Source organism: Acipenser ruthenus, chromosome 2 (assembly GCF_902713425.1).
Source record: "Acipenser ruthenus chromosome 2, fAciRut3.2 maternal haplotype, whole genome shotgun sequence".
NCBI classification, from domain to species: domain Eukaryota; kingdom Metazoa; phylum Chordata; class Actinopteri; order Acipenseriformes; family Acipenseridae; genus Acipenser; species Acipenser ruthenus.
Window position 1 is genome coordinate 13,003,933 of NC_081190.1, and position 22,074 is coordinate 13,026,006.

General features: G+C 38.2%; 1 long non-coding RNA gene across 1 annotated transcript; it reads left to right on the top strand.

The window, feature by feature from the left end:
- Positions 1-12,861: 12,861 nt before the first annotated feature.
- LOC131697912 (uncharacterized) lies at positions 12,862-16,854 on the top strand. The gene is made up of 3 exons (XR_009307536.1): positions 12,862-13,162; positions 13,833-13,972; positions 16,194-16,854. It is a non-coding gene; the product is annotated as an uncharacterized LOC131697912 (long non-coding RNA).
- The last annotated feature ends 5,220 nt before the right edge of the window (positions 16,855-22,074 follow it).

Genomic DNA, 22,074 nt, shown 5'->3' on the forward strand with positions numbered 1-22,074 from the left:
CTCTCCTGAAGCAACCCTGGTGTGTTTTTTAGGCAACAACATTATGAAGTACCCACTACTGGTTTCACTTTACTGTTAACCTGTGATCTCTCAGTATTTGGCAGCAAAACATCTATCCTGTGTAGTTAACTGTATAGAATTTCTTAAAAGAAACTTTTTTTAAATTAAATGTATTGTATGTCAAAACATCACTGGAACAAAAGGTGTATTATTATTAGTTGTAATGGTAGTTTGTGTGCCGGAGTTTACTAAATCTCATTATCTTAATGCATAGTTAATAAAAACACAACCATTTCTTTGGAACAGCTGTACAAACCATAAAGCAAACACATCATATCAGACTGATTAGCATTTGTTTCTTTTTTACTGGATACTGTACATTTATTTGTATCTACAGTGCTCCCTCGCTCTAAGGCTCTTGGTTATAACACGCCTCGGATATAAGGCTCCTACAGCATGTCCCCCAATTCCCTATACTAGTGATTCATACAATATTTCTACAGTAAATACTGTACCGGTGTTGTTCAAACTATAAACAACTTCAGCCTAACTTCCGTTTCTGTCTCTCCTTTTGATACAGTATCTGAACTGAAGAAAAGCTGCGCTGGCACTTTATAACACAAACACCTTATTCAGCATTAGTTTAATAACTAAATAAATATTAGGCCTGTTACGTTGTTATCTTTTCTAATGTATTTACTTTTTTTGCTGCAAGAGGAGCTGCGGCTTTCTCCGGGAGACGAGGTGCTTCAGCCCCGCTCTGGCAGCCGAACCTTGGGGCGAGCCCATTCCCTCTTCCGCTCTCCCGACCCAGTCTCCTTCCTGCACTTGGTTTGCTTATCTGTTGCTTCAACCTGAACTCCCGACTGCCGTTTAGCCAGGCTATTTATAGTTTAAAAACTGCTTATTAAAATGATCCACGAGTGGGAATGTTACTTTTTTTTGTTTGTAAAAAATATAGCATTGATTACATGGTGCTTCATGCATGGTTAATTAAAGGAAAGTTACATTTTTTCTTCACTATATGCGCATTATAGAGAGGGAGTTATTTTATTTTGTATTTAGTCAGATGTGTGTTATGTGAAATTGATGAGAAAAATAATAAATGTGGGGCAAAGTGCAAGCATTGCCACACAAATTTGTCAGAAGTGTGGGGAACTTCTTCCTTACTAAGGTACGCCAATTATTTTACATGTGTATAGCTTGTATGTAAAGCTAGCGGACACAATATTTCAACTCACTTTGTCGTTATTAGTTAAGGCTCAGTGGTCAGATCTCAGAAATAAATGCAGAGAAACATCAGCCCACCTGTGTGGAAGCCCTTGCTTTCAATATACTTGGTGTCCCTCATTTACCCAGGTGTTTCCATTTTTTTGTTCACTACCTGTAGTTTGCATATATACTGGTCTCAGTCTTGGTCTTGGTCTCGGTCTCAACATATCCGGTCTTGGTCTCGGTCTCAAAATATCCGGTCTCGGTCTCAACATATCCGATCTCGGTCTTGGTCTCAACATATTCGGTCTTGGTCTCGGTCTCAACATATCCGGTCTCGGTCTCAACATATCCGGTCTCGGTCTTGGTCTCAACATATCTGGTCTCGGTCTTGGTCTCAACATATCCGATCTCAGTCTTGGTCTCAACATATCCGGTCTTGGTCTCGGTCTCAACATATCCGGTCTTGGTCTTGGTCTCAACATATCCGGTCTTGGTCTCGGTCTCAACATATCCGGTCTTGGTCTCGGTCTCAACATATCTGGTCTCGGTCTTGGTCTTGGTCTCAACATATCCGATCTCAGTCTCGGTCTCAACATATCCGGTCTTGGTCTTGGTCTCAACATATCCGGTCTTGGTTTTGGTCTCAACATATCCGGTCTTGGTCTCGGTCTCAACATATCCGGTCTTGGTCTCGGTCTCAACATATCTGGTCTCGGTCTTGGTCTCGGTCTCAACATATCCGGTCTCAGTTTTGGTCTCGGTCTCAACATATCTGGTCTCGGTCTTGGTCTCGGTCTCAACATATCCGGTCTCGGCCTTGGTTAGAATGTAAATGAAACTAATGGAATGAACTTTGCTTTGATGGCTTTCTTTATGTTTATTCTCATGCACACCAGGTCATGGAATATTTGCAGTTTCCTTACCTAGTAAATGAGTTTTATGAAAAGAATCAGAAGAGAAACAAACACATCATTTTGTATCAAAGAAGTGTCGTCATGTGGACAGTTGCATAGTGTTCTTACCTCATGACCTCAGTATATTAATTGCTACATTTTCATTGAGCTCGGGTTGTGTACAATCAGCTTAGAGAGGTTCACATTCATCCTCTTTAGGTTTTTAGCTTATAGAAAAATGCCTTGGAGTCTACATATGCTGCAGATTAAAATGTATACTGTACCACAGAACGCTTATATATTTATATCTGAGAGAAATGTCTTGCTGTTCTCTTCAGCCAGCCCTCACTGCAGCAGTGCTGGTATGCAATTCATTTAGGCATTTATGGCATCTTTGGAAGAGCTGTAATACCAATACTGACTCCCATCAGTAGAGGGCCCCCTACGCTGCAAGAGACAGGCAGCACCAGGTTAATGATGTGAAATCTGATATTCTGTTTCAGCTGCACAGTCACTGAAAACAAAGATAGCTCTCTTTCTGGTGCTATTGATTTTGAATCCTTTAAAAGCTCTCTTGAAGCATTTAGTCCACCTATTATTGACAATACTTTGGACACAGGAATTAAACAGTGTATATGTGTATGTAAAAGTATGAGAAACATGATAACAATTAGGCCAGGGCTTTTTCAGAGCTAGAGTTGCATTAAGTAAAAAAAAAAAATGTTACCTATACTGTGTGTCATGATGGATTAAGGTCTGAAACAAGGAAGTTTTATTGCCAAAATTCAGTCCAGCATTGAAGCACAGTAGGCAAGGCCAAACAGATTAGCAAGGAAAACACGGCTTGTGTACAAACATTTAATATCCACATCCCCTCAAAAGAAGGCATAGTTGAGATAGGAATCAAATGGCTGGCCTTCGATAGCCAGCGCACATGTTACAGTTTGCTTCATTCTTTGCTATTGTATCCAAAACAAAACATTTGGTTCATATTATATCAAAATTGGCAACCTCTTTGTCTTGTAGGATAAAACCAAGGTGCTGTGGCCAACGACAATACAGATACTGCCAATATGTAGGGCTTTGTTGCAAGCAACGAGGGAATGAAGACTGTAACCCGTCTGCTGCTGCTGCTCTTTCATGAGATTACTCTCTCCAAGCCAAATCAGAAAGCTCACAGTCCTACAGCTATGGCCAAAAGTTGTGCATAGAATTAACTCATTTTGTTTAATAAAGTCAAATGAGGGGAGTCATGTGATGTCCAACTACGGAGAAACAGTGTTGAGGAGGAGCTCCTGCTCTCAACCCATCTTTTAACAGTTTTTACACACTCCACAACAAAGGCCTAAAAACAAAAGTAGTAAAGCAACAGCTTCCTCTACAACAAATGAACCTGACAACACTTTTAAAAGCGCTCCAGAACCAGCAACAAGCAATATACATACATTAAAAATGGCCGATCCGGCAGGGAAATAATTCAGTACAGCAGAATTAATAGAAGCAATAAACAACAGTTCAACCACACTTTCTAGACAAATTAATGATCTCAAGACTACTGTTCTCTCACTGGAAACTAAAATAATAATGTTGGAGTCACCGATACTGAATCTCATTTGGGAATACTTGAAAATTGAGTAATTAAAATGGGCATCAGCAAACTGGGGAAAAGTGGATTTAAGAGCTAAAAATTACGAATTGGATAATAGAAATAGATGTTGTCAACACCCCACACAATTTTTAGAAAACCTTTTCCCAAAACTTTTCAGAAATGACAAGTTTTCTCATGGAATCTATATAGACTGACACCTTAACAATCTCTACAAGATAAACTATATTCCACTAATGGACACATTTTGTAGACCTAGTAAGATGGTCAACTCTACCTCTCTCATTGATAGGCAGACTCAATGTGATAAAATGAATATACCTCCAGTTCTTTATTTATTTCAGTCTATTCCTATGCCAATCCCCAAAACATTCTTTAAAAATTACAATACTAAAATTAGAAACTTTTTGTGGAACAATAAGACCTCCAGAATATAAAGAACGACCCTAATCCTGCAGTTGAGACTCCCTGACCTACAACTATACTTCTGGGCAGCACAACTTAGACCTCTGTATTACTGGCTGGGTGGGAATAGCCCACCTGCATGGACACATATTAAAAACAGCATTCTTAGATTACCTGATCTGTCATACACTCTGTACTGTTTTAACTCCAAATCAATAAAAAAAAAATATACAGACAATCCAATTTTACTTCAGTCTCTCAAAACATCGAGGGGGAACTGGGGTTATCTCTCCCTACTGAGCAATGGCGAGAAATATGAGAGAGATCATACCAAAAAAGCTGCATTTTTTTTTTTTTTAAATAAAAACTAGTCAGCACTTTGCCCCAGATGTAAAATTCAGATAGGCAGTTTGATATGGGAATGCTTCAAACTTCAACCATGGCGGCAAACTATAGAGAGAATGATGAGTAAGGGGTTCCAAAAAAACAACATTTAACCCATTAACTGCTATCCTGGGGGACTATCCAGAGTTAAATCTTTCTAACCTAAGAATTAATAACTTTTAGCCTTTTGTAGCCTGGCTTTGGAGGCTGCTAAAAAATGTATGGCATTAAGTGGAATCAAGAGGACACCCCCCCCCCAACCCCCTTTCTCAATGGAGCCACAAAGAAAATATGTGTTGCCCCTAGAGAAAATAACATATGGGCTGCTAACAGGTAGCCCATACTTATTTGATAAAACCTGGGCCGCTTGGTTATCCTATATAGGCTCTCTAGAACCTGCTGTATTATATCCACAAATATAAAAGCAGTAATGGTATTTCTGAATATTTTGACTGTACCTGTATCACTATATAATGAATGCATGAGCAATGTTAACACATGACTCAGTTTGTTATTATGTTTTTAAATAAAAACAATTATATAAAAAAAAAAAATCAAATGAAACCTGCTGAATAATGTTACGTTAACATCGCTAATTACATACCGCTTTGTAGTTTTCCTTCTTCTTAATGAAAAACTAACAAAAATTGAAAAAACTGACATTTCAAAATCTAACATGAAATACTGTACTACGATTATGGCTTCCAGTAGACTTTTGATCACATGATGTTAAATAAAAGATCTAAATTATGTTTATATGTCTAAATCCTAAAATTCTAGCCATAGCTGTAGATCCCTAGTGATTTGCATCCTCTTTTGTATATTGTACTGTAGACTACGCAACTTTAACAAAGCAGCAGTAAGCAGAGGTGTATGGCAAATATTTTATCATGGGAAACATGCCCCCCACATCCACAAAAAAGTACCTTAGTTATCTATGTATGTAAGTTTTTGTAAGTATAGCTTAATTTAGGATGAGTCATTCTAGAGGAAAACATTGAAGAGCAACTTTTTACGGATTAGAAATATTACACTTCACTAAAGCATTCTTCTAGTTGTTTATTACAGTGTAACCATTAACATGCAACAGTCTACCTTTAGTGTTCAGCAGGGCTTGTGTTCTGTAGACATGGATGATTCACTCTCACTCCTATCACTGCTCTGGTTTACATGCCACCAGAAACAACGGAAGGATTATAATTATTATTATTATTATTATTATTATTATTATTATTATTATTATTATTATTATCATCACTTTTCAGTAGTGATGGGTGTGGTTTGTGGGTATCATCTCAGATAATCTTGTTTCTACTGACTAGTTGCAGCATCTTCTTTTATATTCTTCTTTTAGATTGATTTCATGATCGCAAGCTGTATAAAAGATACATATTGTTGACTATATTTGGTGTTAAAACAGATAGGAACCTGGAGTATTATAATGTCTAATATGATTGCTTTTAACAAAAGCTTTTTGAAATGATCATATGCTCTTTTCAATAAGGACTTTGCCATTTTTACGAGAGGTGCAATCTCTGAATCAATAACACTCTACCTTGCCACTCAGCTACATTAAATCCTCTTAAAAGCATCTTTAGTAAGGAACATATCCTACTGTTACACTTGAAACACTTGAGGGGACAGCATAATAACGAAGCACTTGAGTGTTACCAACATAAAACCCCAGACGACAGACAATAAAATCACTGTAACAATTATAATTATAGATCTCTAAAGAATCTCAAAAAGGCCAAGGGCACATTTCTACATTTAGATGAAGCAATGTGTTTTAAAGCTAAGTGTATGTTAGGGTGAAGGATGTGTTACAGAGTAAAATGCTTTGCCAGCAGTTCACAAAAGGTTAGACCTAAATTAGAAACCTACACATTTAAATCCATGGTAACCTGTTGGCTGTATATTGGAGTCCTCACACAGCCACCCTCTTTAGTATTGTAAATATCAGTATAATGCCTTAAAATTTAGAGGACAAGGCATGAGTCTGATTTCCTCTTCTTCTCAACTTCATAAACTGGGAGATGTTTAAATATACAGAAATGCATAAACACAGGGCATACACCATGGCCCTGAGCATCTACTGTCTGTAAAATTTAGCTTGGGGGGACTCTCAAGTGAGAATGAAGAATAGGTGCATCCACTGGCTTTGATCAGGGTGCACCGTGCTGCTATCTGACCGAAGGTAATGAAGATGCTAATTCCAGGACGGCAGCTACAGACGTCAGCAATGCCATCAAGCTTTGTGATAGATCGGAGCTGCCCAAAGCAGTGCAGAATTCCAAAAAAGTACTGAAAGTTATTTAAAGTGATCTGGGGAGATAGGGAACAGCACAGCAAGGTCAAATACACCTTACAGACATTGTTATAACTTACACAGATGTGGTACTGGCTCTTTAAATAGAAACTGTTTTCCAAAAAAAACACTAGATCACAATTCATAATGAACAGTTGAAAGTGACTAATGAGCCTTCCTGTAATAGTTGTAGAATTCGTCTCGGGATTATCATTGATTTCCTAATTATTATTTTGCACAAATATTTTCTAACTTCAGCATTGTACTGCAGCATTTGTTTTCTGCATTCAAAAAACTGTTTTTTGCTTAATGGAAAAAACTCATTATTATACAACAATGGGGAACTGCTCTCCTGCTGTTTTTAGATGGAGGTCAGCTGTTCTGTTTTTACTCAGCAAAAGAAAAGATTACACTAATTAACAACTATTTCAGTGGACTGCAATTAATATTTAAGACAAACAGAGTTGAATAAATAAATAACTTTAACAATTTGTAGTATAATAGTGATAATAGCATTGGTGTGGCGTGTTCCTATGTAAACATGAAACTCCCTCGTTCAAGTAATGACCTCAACCTCCCATCTCTTTATTGACTTGAGAGTTTCGTTCTAAACAGTGTAACAAACCAGAGAAGTGCCATGATTCCTAAATAACCAATGCATCGACAACACTTTATTACTATGTGATGTGTGATGCAAGAAACATACATAATAAAAAGCAAGAATAAAAAATGCAACTGATGTGACCTCCTGTTTAATCGAGGCTCGCAAAATAAAAACGATGGTGATTAATATTAGATTAATATTAGATTAATATTACCTTGATAGTTAACAAGGTCAACTATCAAGGTAATACACAATAATTAGAGCTGCTTTTAAAATGCTATTCTTTTAATTACAGAATATTTTCAATCGTGTTTAGTTTTTCTTCTGTTTATTATATTTTTAAGCTAGCCTACCTGAATGCTACTGTACATGGCCACTGTGTGGAAGTGACCTCTAATGGAGCGTTCTGATTAGTGGAAGAAATATCTTAAAAGGAAAATATCAGACAAGACACTCTTAAGACCTGGCATCTTTCCAGTTAACAACTTGGTATAAAATGGGTGGCTAGTCTTTCTCAGTAATAGTTCTACATGTAAAACTACAGAGAACTATGCTGTATGTCTATTATATAAAGTGGCTATTGCATTCTGACCACATAAACCAGGGTGTTCTGGTAATCATTAAACATGTAGCCCTGATACATGTTAAAGATACTTAGACAACATTAAACCCTGATATATTTCTGAATTATTTTGACTCACATTGTGGACAATTTTTTCCAATTTAATTTTAGACCATCAGACAGATGGCTGACTAGAAAAACAAAATAGTTATGCAACCTCTCACTCCAACGTGAAACGTCTGTCTTACAAAAATACGTGTGAAAATAATGCGATTTCAAGCTTATTATGTAATTAGTGATATTAACAAAAGCCAAATAATCCTGAATATTAACATCTGTGAACAGTCTTTATTGGTTAATTTATTTAATATATCAGTCATATTGTTTTATAGTATATACACAATGATTAATGTATGTTATACAATGATTTATTACAGTACTGTGTATGTATCATATATACACAATTTTAATACTCCAAGAAAATTATTGTAGCCTGTACGGGACATACAGTAGGCACTGCTTAGTATAAGACTGCCCCTCAACTCACTGTAGTTTAATACCAAAATACTTTGGAAATCAATGATGGTTGAGGGTGTATAAATAAATAGCGAGTGTTGGGGAGTAATGTATTACATGTAACGCAATTCTGTCACCTGATTACATTGTAACTTGTAACTGTAATGATTCCTTTTTCAGAGAAGTAACTAAATGTGGTGATGCATCCATTTGTATTATATAATACTGCTTACTTAGTAAAATATAAATACATTTCCTGAAATATAGCAGAAGTGTGAATGGAATTCTTTTTTGAGAAATAAAATATAGGCAGACACCAACTCATGTATTTTAATAAAACACAAATATTTCATTACCAGGTTTTGGTTGTATTTAAATCCAAAACTATATGTTGCAGAATTATGAGTGTTGTCTAAAAAGGAATAAAAAAGCATTACAGTATTTACAACAGAAGTGGGTGGGGGTAGGGGGCTGTGTTAACAATCAAAGCAGTTGGCTGATGTTAATACCACCACCAAAATATTTATAAAGCCGGACCAAATTTCATTGTTAATACGTGGGTCAATAAATCACCCATGGGGGAAATCCCCAGGAGCATCAATACAGAACTAAATGGTGGTGTAGAGACGTCAGAAACTGCAACAGAATGATACAAACAAGGATATTTCTTAAGCCTTATATAACATCACTGATAGCCTTCTTAGACACAAGGTCAGGCCGTATCCCGTGCATATTGTAGTATAAAATACATTTCATTTCACAAATGACGGTGTTATATTTAATATACAGAATTGTCATAATCCACATCTAATGGATTTTTAATCCACGCTTATTTAAAGGCATCATTAAGTGAATAAAAAGACAAAGCAATAATAACAATGAAAGCATAAGTGAACTACCTTTCTAATCTACATAATGGTTAGCATAAGCAAGCGCATTTGGATGGGGAGGCCAGGCTATGGGTGGTTTTGACTGAATCTAAATGTGAAAATGAGTCCCCTGAAGTGCACCATCCACGTGTCAACAGAGTAAACAAATGCTGCTTGATTTGTTGCGAGAAATATGATCATCCATAAGTTTCATAGAATCTAGTTCTTTGCTGCCAGCAAAATAGCCTTTTGATATGTAAAACGAGAATATGTTTCTGCTCTTCATAATATAATGTAGAACTGTTGTACAGATGTGCATATAGAATGTGATATAACATTCTATGACATGTTAACCTTGTGCCTTGAGCTAGCATGACCAGTTTAAGACAAACATTACTAGATTTACTGCAAGCTTTGGCCAGGATAAACCTGTTTGAATTTATAACAGGGTATTGCAACATATAATACACACATGTTCCTATTGTATGTACAGAACCACACATACAGTAAACAGTAATATAACACACAAAAACGCACTAAATGAAAAACATGCACATGTTAATAACACAGGCATTTCATGTCCTAGTACTTTCCTTTTAATATGGTCGTATGACAAAAAGCAGTGAAGATATTGGTATTATTGGTATGGGTCAGCAGCTAACACTGATTAGAGGGCATTGCTGTCTGGTAGAATGGTTGATTGTGATTTTGTATTTTATCAGGATTATACAGTACCAGTTCAATTATTTCTGACATTTAGGTTTTTGGATAATTGGATCTTAATTGCATTTGTAGGACAGTGGCTTCAGTAAGGCAGTACAATGTGATTGTTGAGCATGCAGAAGAAAATTAAGAAACACTTTTTTTAGTTTTAAAATTGTCAGCTCGCTCATAACGTAACCTAGGCAATATTGTTTAGGGTTTAAAACATTGCCTGCCTAACTGGTCATTATTGGAAAGTGAGGTCTATATACTTCCCCCTTTAGTTTCAGTTCGTTTCCATGTAATGTTGCTTCCTAGCTTACATGGTACTTCTGGAACTAACTTGCTTTTAGATTTCTCCGGCATGCATCCTTAAAGTGATTGTAGCTAACAAAACAATGACATCATGGCTCCCTACCATGCATACAACACTTTTAAAAAGTAGGTCTCAAATGTGCAGTTTTGAAAGAAACACATGTTTTAGCAAACATGTATTTTCATTTTAAAACGTTTGCTTTCAGATTGTCTTGTACTGTAGAATGAAATTGTCCCCAAATTGTCAACCAACCAGCTGCTTCCACTATTGATTGACATGCTTTGCAGCCTGTGAAGGGTTACGCCCAGCCCTATGTTTATTTGTATTGTATTATTATTGTTATTATTTAAATGTATTTTGTATTATTGTTAGTGTAGTTTTGGATTGGCAGGGAAGCAGACAATATTCTTCCCTGCCAAAAATACCACGTGGGAATGTAGCTGGAGCCGACAATTGAATAAGTGATTAAATGATTAATTAGGCTGCAGTCACAGGTGTATGATTTCCATTACACGAGAGTAGATGTTAAAACTTCATGCTGATTTGAACTCGGCTCTCGCCAAGATAAGCACCAACTAAGACGTAGCTTTACAGTAAACTAATGTGATCCATATGTGTCTCCATCCATTTACGTTTCCTTCCATATGATGATGTAGATATCCTTCTGTCTGGTGTTAATGGCTGAAGTGTAATGCTGGCTCCAGGGATCAGCTTATTTTGCCTCCCTGGCGCATCAGCACACACAACGGCTGCGATGCTGGCTCCGGGGATCAACCAAAGTGCGGCCTCCCCAGCGCATCAGCATGACAACCGTCTGGATTGAGCTAAGTAGGGTACATCTCTGGGGTTTTCAAGTGGGCACCTTCCATCCTCAGTGTTTCGTCGACTAGCCCACGACACCTCAAGAGGGCTCGACGGTGATTCTGGCGTCCCAGCATCACCCCCCTCCGTCCCCCACTCAACTCAGCCCAGCTTACTTACCTGTCCCCAGCCAGAATCTTTCCGTCTCAACCACAGCCAGTTGCTGCTCCTCTCTGCTGCTTCAGATAAGTTCTTCACTGTGCGACGCAACTCTTGGCCACTGAATCCGACGTCTCTGAGAAACCGGGTTGTAGAGTGTGCCACAAATCCTCGACAACCCACTTCCACTGGGTAAACCCGAACTCTCCATCCTCGCTGTTCCGCTTCAGTGGCTAGTTGAGCATACCGCAGTTTCTTCCTCTCATACGCCTCATCTACAGCATCCTCCCATGGCACTGTTAACTCTACCAGGTGAACAAGGCGTGCTGATCCAGACCACAAGACAATATCTTGTCGAAGGTTAGTGGTGGCAATCTCAGGTGGAAAAATAAGCCGTTGACCAACATCTGCCAGCATATTCCAGTCTCTAGCAGCTTCCAGTTGTCCTGGGCGAGGATTGGTTTTAACACCTTTTCTTGGTGGTTGCTCTCCTGGGCGGAGGAATGTTGTCTTTTGTGTGTAATGTTTTGATGGAACAGGTGGCAACTTATTGGTCATGTTACGCTTGTCTTCCAATGCTAAGGCCAAACATTGCAGCACCTGGTCATGGCGCCAAGTAAACCGTCCTTGGCTAAGAGCCACCTTACATCCTGTCAAAATGTGCCTTAATGTTGCAGGTGTTGAACACAAAGGACATGAGGGATCCTCTCCTACCCAGAGGTTTAGATTCTGTGGTGATGGGAGAACATCATATGTTGACCTGATGAGGAAACTGATCCTGCTCTGTTCCATTGACCATAGGTCTTGCCAGCCAATCTTGCGTTGTTCCACACTCTCCCATCTCATCCATTCTCCCTGTTTGGCCTGGGAAATGGCCTTTATACACCTCATCCTCTCCTCCTGCTTTTGCACCTCGTTGACTACCAGCTTCCTCCTTTGAGCTGGGGCCGCCTTGTGCCATGTAGGAGGAGTTGAACTGAAACCAAGACCCCCTCTTCCATGCTGAACTTGCCCCATGATATCACCAATTTGAAGGGCAGCCTTTGCATCTTCCACAGCTTTCTTTGCCGCCCACTTTCTTCCAGTTTTCAACACAGGTGCTGCCTCCCTTACGCATTTATCGCGTGACTCTACTAATGTCATTTCCAGTCTGACCTTGGCGCACTTAAACTCCTCGGTTAGAGCAGAGACTGGTAGCTGCAGTATTCCTTTACCATAAAGTCCCACTCTGCTGAGGCAGCGTGGAACTCCCAACCATTTCCTGATGTATGAACTGATTAAAGCTTCCAGCTTCTCTACTGTTGTCAAAGAAACCTCGTACACAGTCAGTGGCCACAGCAACCTCGGCAGTAGACCAAACTGAAAGCACCAGAGTTTTAGTTTACCTGGTAGAGCGCAGCTGTCTATGCTCTTCAACCCTTCCACTGCTTGTTGTCTAACTTCTCCCACACAAACTGTGTCCTTTAGATCCCCTTTAGATAGGGGCACAGGTGGTAATGGAGAAAAAAGGATTATGGTTAATGTTGGTGATATCTGGTGAAGGTCTGCGTGCTGTGCTGTTAAATGTATATGTATAATTATCATTGGAGTGTAGGGGAGTTTGTGAAACCGTGTGTGTGATTGAAAGCAGCGGCTGGGTTTACACCCACCATCTTTAAAATATATACATAGTTTTTGTTTCAACTGTTTGTTTTGGCCTATTTGTTTTTGTGTTCATGTTTTGTTATATTAAATCCAAGTAAACATAGGGGCGGGTGTATCCCATCACACAGCCATTAAGATGCTTTGAAGTAAAGCAGTAACAGACTTCCTGGAATGCAAGGTAAGCAAACAAAGACATTTCTTAAACCTGGCGTTGTATCATGTTTTAAAATGAAAACACATGCTTTCCATAACATGTGATTCTTTGTAACCTGCACATTTCTGACTTACATAGTGAATGAAACTGCGCAACAGTTAAGATTTATGAAATAATTGTGTTAGCTGCAAGCACTTTAACAAATTCTACTGTGGCTTTAAAAAATACAAGCACATTTTTCATAACATTTAATGTAACAACTACACTAGGAAACAGTTTAACTGTGCCACACACGTGCCCTTGAATGCCTTGGACATGTGTGTTTAGTAAAGACACAACACCTGGACCGCTGGCCTCTATTGCAAGCTATTAAGCATCACCCAGGAGAGGCTGGTCTGTATTACTATATAAAGAGTTACCCACACAATGTCACCTGTAATGTTGAATAACTATACATTGTTCGAAGTCAAAGGCCCTTGGTCAAATCCATCACCTGTTCCTAAGTATTCCCCCACCTCATCTACCTGACAGTTTTCACTGCAACAGACGTCTTATCAAACGTGACTGATTGCTGTAATCTGTACTCTGGGCAGCCATTAAGCAAATTACCTGAATCATTGCAAGGATTAGTCTCATTAACACATGATTAGCATCAAATTAAAATAATGAGTGTTTAACTTGTGATGTCTTCCAGTTGTTGGAACAGCTTGATCAGCCACGCCAGGCTGGCGTAGAGGTGTTGTGTGTCAAGGAGCTTGGGGGAAGAGCAGGCCAGCAGACATGTGACAAAGTACTGGCAAAGTGAAGCGTGAAGTTCCCAAAGCAGCAGTGAAGGTGATGTCATGTTCAGTATTTTCACAAAAACAAGATTGAAAGGGCATTTTTTTAGGTTATTGAGATGTATGGGCCATTCTATACAATAGGGTTCTAAAAACTAAAACTGAGTTTTTACTTTGTATTGAAAAGTGAACCAGTATTGTTCTCATATTTGCAACTACATCCAAGAACTCCTCGTTCCCACCACTCCAAAAGTGGAACAAAAACTAGACTTGCTTGATTTGCTTCTATGTTGTAATATACATTCAGTTGTGCACATGGGTAATATTTCACAAGGTCACTAAAGAGGTCTGAAACAGGTAAAAGGTAAGCCAAGTTTGTTGTGAAACAGATAATTTGTTTTACTACAGTGTCTCTCTGTCATGTCTTATTTCCCTTTGATGGGTGCATGACAGCCCCCAGTGACGGTATACAGTTGAAAAATGATGATTTCCTTTGCACTGCCACAATATAGGGCCACTTCCTGGCTTATATTTTAGCAACACCCACACACTTCCACTGCTCATGTAGTGCTGGGACAGCTCTTGTTTCTGTATGAAGCAGATTGTTTGCAAATGCATGTATACTCTTGCACCGAATTGAAATTATTAAAAAAAAAACATCTTATTTTTCATTTATTGTCAACCGCTGGGTTTTATCTCTCCTTATCAGAAAGATGAGTAACAACCTCACTGTATTACTATAAGAGTCATTCTGATTGTGATTTGCTCTTAAAGAACAAATGACTACTACTGCAGTTTGTAGTTGAAGATATTTCTTGAATGCATAAGCACATGAAATTAATTACCTTACGTCGCTGAAATGACATTGTTTGCCTGATGCATTTGGGTGTTGAGTCAACGGTTTCTCTTTTTTTGTATGATTGGTATTTTTTGTGGTTCACTCCTACAGGGTTGGTGATAGGTTTGATCTTCCTGTGAACCCTGTAATGAAATGAGGGGGACTAATTATTATTTTAAGCCTATGCATTTATAATCAAATCCTTAGCATTTGCTGAATTAGATGCTGCAAGTCCAGGAAGTGACCTGATAGGCTTAGACACTTACCATGATTGCAGTATTAAAATATATAAAAAAGCATAAACATTCTCTTTTAGAGAACAGACTAATGACAGTCTAAGTGACATTAATCATTTGTATTTTATTATTTGCCCCATCTGTTTCTTTTCTTTCCATTTGTAGTGCCAGACTTGTCTAAGTGCAGTTTACATTTGGAAATGATCCAAGGAATATTTTATAAGCTTTCAGTGCTTCTTAATCCTAATGATTTTTCAAAAGGTGTTTAAACACTAGGTAACACTACAATTCATAAACGTTTTTTAAAAATATAGGAGAAATATTTTCAGAAACAAATAACATTATGTTAATAGTATAAAACTACAAAAATATTTATAAAAAATGAACTTGAAATGTATTTTTTTTTTTTTTTTTATCAATTTAGAAACCATATGCCTAAACATTTGTTGTATTTATTTTAAAGTAAACAACATATTTTTGTTTCAGTTTGCTCCTGTAGGGATCAGACATATGGTTTTAGTGCAGTATGTGTAATAGTTTTGGTCAAAAGGGATTTTGACTAATTCATCTGGGGAAAAAAAAATACACTTTCCATAATTCACTGCTTGGCAAACGCTTTCAAAGTTCATATTTCATCTCCTACAACCACCAGATATACATTAGAGATGTACATTAAATTGATAAAAATTTAGTAGGAGAGAATTTGAGAGACTGTGGAATTATCTACAATATCCCCAGAGCATATGAAGTGACAAAATATGCATAAAAAACAATTCAAACTTTGCTTGTAAATTTCACTAATACATTTTTCTGACAGAGAGAGAATGAATCCGAGTCAACAATCTCCCTCCCGACCTGTGAGGGCGCTGTGTAACAGGAACAGTGTGCCCCGGACTGGATGGTTTGACAGTTCATTCCAGGGTCAGTCGGGAAGTTGGCCATCCAAAAACGGGGCGAAGCCACAATACTAGAAGTCAGCTCCTTACTGCGGTAGGCGATGTGTCAGTTATGGATTGGAGGAGACGTGATTGCACTCGCTACCACAGGGGGCGTGACTGAAGGTATATCAGGGAATGTGGTTGAGCGATCTGTTCCTTGTGTTATGGTTATGCATCGACCTGCAAGGAGTACTGTGTAGAAAAACGTGAGTTTTGTATGTATTATTTGCCAGTCTTGTAACCTGTGTTATTTGTCATTTGTAGACGGCTAACTAATCTGGGAGCTATCGCTTAAAGCCAGCACCCACCCCAGATCACTCTACACCATTACTGTCATGAATAAACTGTAAGGAATCACCACTTGCACTTGGAGCACTCACTGCTGGACTTGTGATCATGTGTGTTTAAAAGTGTGTGTCTACTTCTATTATTATTTCGGGACTGAACCCTGTGTCAGAGCCAGGTATTATTATTTATCAGCAAATAAAGAGCTGCTTTTTCACTGTAAACTGTCTTGTGTCTATCATTACTGAGAACCGCATCACCACTGCAATTTTACATTGGCAAGATCTTTAGTTTAACAGGGAACTCCGCATTGAAAATGCAATGCATGCCATGTTGAAACTGAATACTTTTTACTTGGCTAAATATACTTTTGTTTAGTTTGCTTTTTGTAAAGGGAGTGAGCGTCATTTTAAGGACATATACTTCACTAATTGCATGTGAATAATAAACCATCAGCTTCCTGAGAGGGTGTGTGGCTCATTAGGATGTTGTTTGAACAGATTAATTGTAGCAACAATATAAGGCTGTCCTCTGAAGATTATGCTTTTAATATTGTCATCAAGATTAAATGTTGCCATGAATTATCATTGTAGAACATCTTGCTTGGCCATTAATCAATTATTGGCTAATGATGTTAAGATATTTTAAGTTTCATGAACATGAAACGCTTCTTTTTATAATTGTTTGACATGGTCATTTACTTTTTTTCTTTTTGCTTGTATTTGATATTAGGAATCGATATGTAAAGCTTTCTGATTTACAATACTGTAGAATGTTCCGGTTGAATACTTGGGAAGAGTGTCAATCATGCATAATGGTCATATGTCAAACACCTAGCACAGGCCACTAATTGTAAAACGTATATCTTTAAAGAGGGTTAGGAAACTGCATTAGTGTCCTTGCTGAATATTATATACAGTTTTTGACATAAACGACTGATCCAGAATTAAATGGAGGAACCTAATGAAACTGTGAGCATTGAAATATGTCTTGAATGTCATCTAATCTCACACATAAATATACACTTGATGCATATCAATAGACTTTTAATAATTGAATGGATTATCTATGTTTTTGCCGTTGAAGCGAGTTTCCTCAGTAGCTGATGAAAAAAAAAAAAACCTTTCCGAGGAATGAGCTCTGCATTTATATATCAGTTAATAGGCTGGTTTATAAAACACTTTGCTGAGATTTCAGTTCAGCTCAGCTATAAGGAAATTGTTAAGCATCAGACTTTTTATTATCATAGGAAGCATTACTGTGTGATTGTGTGTTTATGACTTTGTTCGGATACACTGTCGGTATTTAATTTGTTATTTATAAAGCTGCCCCTTTGTTCTACATTTAACTTTGCTGTTTTTGTGCGTGTGAAATGTTTAGGCCAAGCATCATGGTTTTATGTGTGTTAAATAAATAAATAAAGAAACAGTTATCTAATTGTATTTAAGTATTATATGAATTATTATATGCACATGTGTTCTTTTATGCTCCAATTTGGGATGCTTGACTTTCAGACTTTTTGTTGTAACATCCTGTATAAACTGTACACGGAAAAATATAATCACCATTGCACATCTCTCTTTCAAAACTTTCTAAATCATTTTCTGGTAATGAGCGAGAAGTCAATTATTTGACAGAATAAGAACCATTATAAATTCTGGTGCTTAAGCAACTTTTTTATTACCAGTCAAGAGCTTGATATCTAGTGGTCTTAAATTATATTACTGTGCAAATTAGACATGCATCTAAAGAATATTCCATCCTAAATGTTCTTGCCAAACACTGCCATTTAAAGTTACGTTTTAATTAGGGGGCCTCGGACTTGGTCCTTATACACAGCCAAACTGAACAGAACTTCTTTAGACTTCTGAAATTGATGATTAACAAGAATTTCAGTATAATTAATTTCACATCAATAAGATTGCCCAGACCTCCAACTTTGTTTTATGGTGTTTTTTTCAGAGTGGTTCGGTGGTATTATCATGTATCTCTAAATCTCTTTACCTGGCTTTAAGCTGCTTTGAGCTTGTCTAAAGAATCCTAACTGTCAGGACAGAACATCTTTCCTCATTCCAATCAGATCATGTGACAAAGGCTATGTTTACAACAAAGGTAGCACCCTATGATAGTAGCGTTACTGGTCCTGAAAAAACCTCCACTTGACCTGTACTTTTTTTTATTTTGACATGGGTTTACAAGAAGCTTCTAAGTGCTGCATGCATCAAAAGACTCGTGCTACGAATGAAACAAGCATTGCATTAGTCTTTGTAAGATTTCAGAGTGATATTACAGAAATATTCCAATTGAACTTACCTAATCGTGTCCATGCAAGTTTACAGTCGGTGTAACTGGAATATCGTACTTGTCATCCTTGATTATTTATTTGTTGAACAGAATGGTTAAATGTATTTTTTGTTAATGACTTCCTTCAAGTTCTTCCCTCGCAGCACGAGTGAGATTAATTAATGTGCTAAAGTTGTGCCAATAGGGTACCACTACTACTTATTGGATTTCACTTTTTTTTTTCAGAGGGAACCGTAAAACGAAACACATTAATAGTTTATGTATTAGTAATGTGTTGTCTCGCTCCTCCTCACCCAGCAATGCGACCATCAGTATCAATAGCTTCACTGTGAGCTTCAGTGGTCGACAACCTGGACTACCTCAATTATGTAACATTTTTAACCTTTTTTTTATATATAAATAAATGTATAAACCGATGACTTTGTTTTTGAGATTGCTTAGGAAAGTTTGATGTGAAATTCCTTAGTATGTACCTTTGACAATCATGGGGAAACAGTGATGTCATTTCCTGTCAGGCATATTTTTTGGTCTTTGGGTTAGTTGTTGTGAAGCTATGCGATAAGCATTTCTTAATGCAAGATTTGCAACAGGGTTACAGAACATAAGGAAGTGTATTTCTGTCTCAGTAAGATGATGATTCTTCAATTTGTCCCAGGAATTTGACGCATGTTGACCCATGGGACAATGTTAATCAAATGAAACTACCCCTTCCAGGCATTCCACTCTAGAAAAGTATAGTAAGATGACATCAAAAATCTAATTTTGCGTGCCAAAAGTTGTAGTAAACGTAGCCAATGTGACCTTTAAACTCTATTAGTGAACACTCACGAGTAAAAGTTGAAAAAAAAATAATGACCAACTTAATTTACATATGATTGTCACAAAGACGGCCGGAGTGGGTGGCGTCAGACCAGAAACAGGAACACAAACAGACAGAGAGATGTGGTTTGGTATAAGCTGGGCGCGTGATCGCGCTCAGCATTTAATAAACAGAAAATAAAAGGTTTTAAACACAAAAACACGGGACACGGCACTACACGCCAAAATAAAAAGACAAACAAAACGGACTACACAGTAAACAGACAGTGCACAGACAGACAAACGAAACACGGTGAGCGAGACAGTTATTCACTTTATATTTACGTTCTTTCTTATTATTTAATTTCTCCTTCTCCACACTCGTTCTCCACTCACCGAACACCTAAACCCCGACTGAGTGAAAATGTGCATCTATATATACTGTTGTGCTGGGATTCAATTACTAATTAATTATTCACTTGAATCCCAGCACGTGAATTAATTACGTGCAACCCCGTGCCACACATTACATTTAACCAGCACGTGAAGTGATTTGTGCTCTCCTCGTGCCTAAATACAAATCTACACTTTCTAAATACACGTGAAACACAGACCCGTTTATATCCCGTGTACCAATGACTATACACCAACATTAACACACGCAACATACACACAAATGCACACAGGGACGGGGCGCATTGCCACAATGATGCATGAAAAAATCAAAACCATCGGGATTGTGTTGAAAAATATACTGCTGTGATTTGTACAAAACAGGTGATAGCAAAGGTAAAGTAACGTATTTCTTGTACTCTCTGTGCAGGGTTATGTTACACTTTAAGCCAGAGGGGGTTTATCCTTACCTGAGTGCTGAGCGGTTTGTATTTAGTTCTGCGGGGTGCGTGGTCGGGCTGGAGGGGCTGGGCTCTTTCCCCCGGTGTAGTGATGCTCCGGGGGACAGGCCATGTCTCAGCTTTCATTTGCATTGATTTTTCAATATTTGGGGGGTAGGTGGCATGCTCAAGGGGGTGCGTTAATCATTATTATTTTTCATTCATGATTTATCAGCCTCGTCTTTTGGGGGGGGCTGGCTCATAGCCACTTCCTAGCTGCGGCACTGGGATGCATGTAACCGTTCATATTTTTCCAGCTGGCCTTATACAGGTAGCTTTTGCGCACCCACGGACGAGGCCTCCAGACAAATTTATTATTCACTTGGGCCCTGAGTGCCCATCACAGTAATCGGGCCCTGAGCACCCACCACAGTTCATCATCTACAATTGCAATCAATAAATCTCATCCATGGCAGATTCTCTGTGCTGAAATGTTAATTTCTTTTTTTTTTTTTTTTTTTTTTTTTTTAAATTTAGTCGTTGCCAATTATTTTTACCCCGGTTTTCACCCCAATTTAGCATGCCCAATTATTATCTGTATCCCCGGCTCACCGCTCGCAACCCCCCCCGCCAACTCAGGAAACGGAGGCTGAAACACGCGTCCTCCGAAACGTGCTCCTTCCAAGCCGTCATTTTTCGCACTGCAGATCCACAGCAATGCTACCAGACCTATAGTGCCGGAGGACAACACAGATCTGGCGGCTCCGCTGCAGAGCCACAGGCGCCCTATCGGCCACAGGGGTCGCTGATGCGCGGTGAGCCGTGGATTCCCCTGCCGACCTAAGCCCTCCCTACCCGGGCAGCGCTCAGCCAATTGTGCGCCGCCCCCTAGGAACTCTCGGTCACGGTCAGCTGTGACATAGCCTGGATTCGAACCAGCGATCTCCAGGCTATAGGGCACATCCTGCGAGGAGCGCCTTTACTGGATGCACCACTCGGGAGCCCTTTGAAATGTTAATTTCTGACATTACAGTACACTAGTGAATTCAAATTTAGCTAATCCAATTCAAAAATAACTTTTTCTACAGGTGTACATCCCTCACCCTTTAAACTACATCTTATCATGCCATAACATACTATCCCAATTTAATTTATATACAGTAGTGTTTATCATGTACAAGCTTCACTTAACAATTTACAAAAATATAACAAATTTCAAAAGGACTCTAATCTGCTCTCTGATAAAAGGACAAATGAAATAAAGCATGTTTTAAGATTAAGAAAGAACCTAGAAGTGAGTTTCAGAGAGCTTGAGGACTAAATGCTTTTAATCAAGTTCTTGACCACAAGTTATAAGGCATAAACAAATATTTCAAGTCTCAATGCCTTGCTTTTTCTAGAACACAATTGTTGAAGCTGTATGAGTTCATGAACTTTAGATGAATAAAAGGTCTCTTTCTTAGAGTCCCAAATAGCCAAGGGCAATAGCGGCTAACTAATGCGTGGAATATTGCAATTAGCATAGCAAAGTGCTTCCAGGGATCAAATTAAAAAATTCATTAACGCACGCACTTAATTAAGAAACACTTTTCGGTTTACATGATAAATTATGACACCTATTAAATCTTCCAGTACAAGCTGTAATGGCTTCTTTGCTCCTGGGCACAAAAAGAGTTGCCTTTGAGGTTCATGGGACTCTCCAAGGATCTGCAGTATATGTTACAATTTTATTAAAAATAATGTTGATTCCTTCAAGAAATGTGGGAACACTTTTAAATATATCTCCTAATCTATCATCAAGTCATGCCCAAATGCTTTTTTCATTACTTTGTCACAAGAATAAATGTTTAAATGATTTTACAGTTGTGTGACAGCAATGTTTCTATAAATACTGGGGCACTTTAATTATGGCAGCACAGAAACAA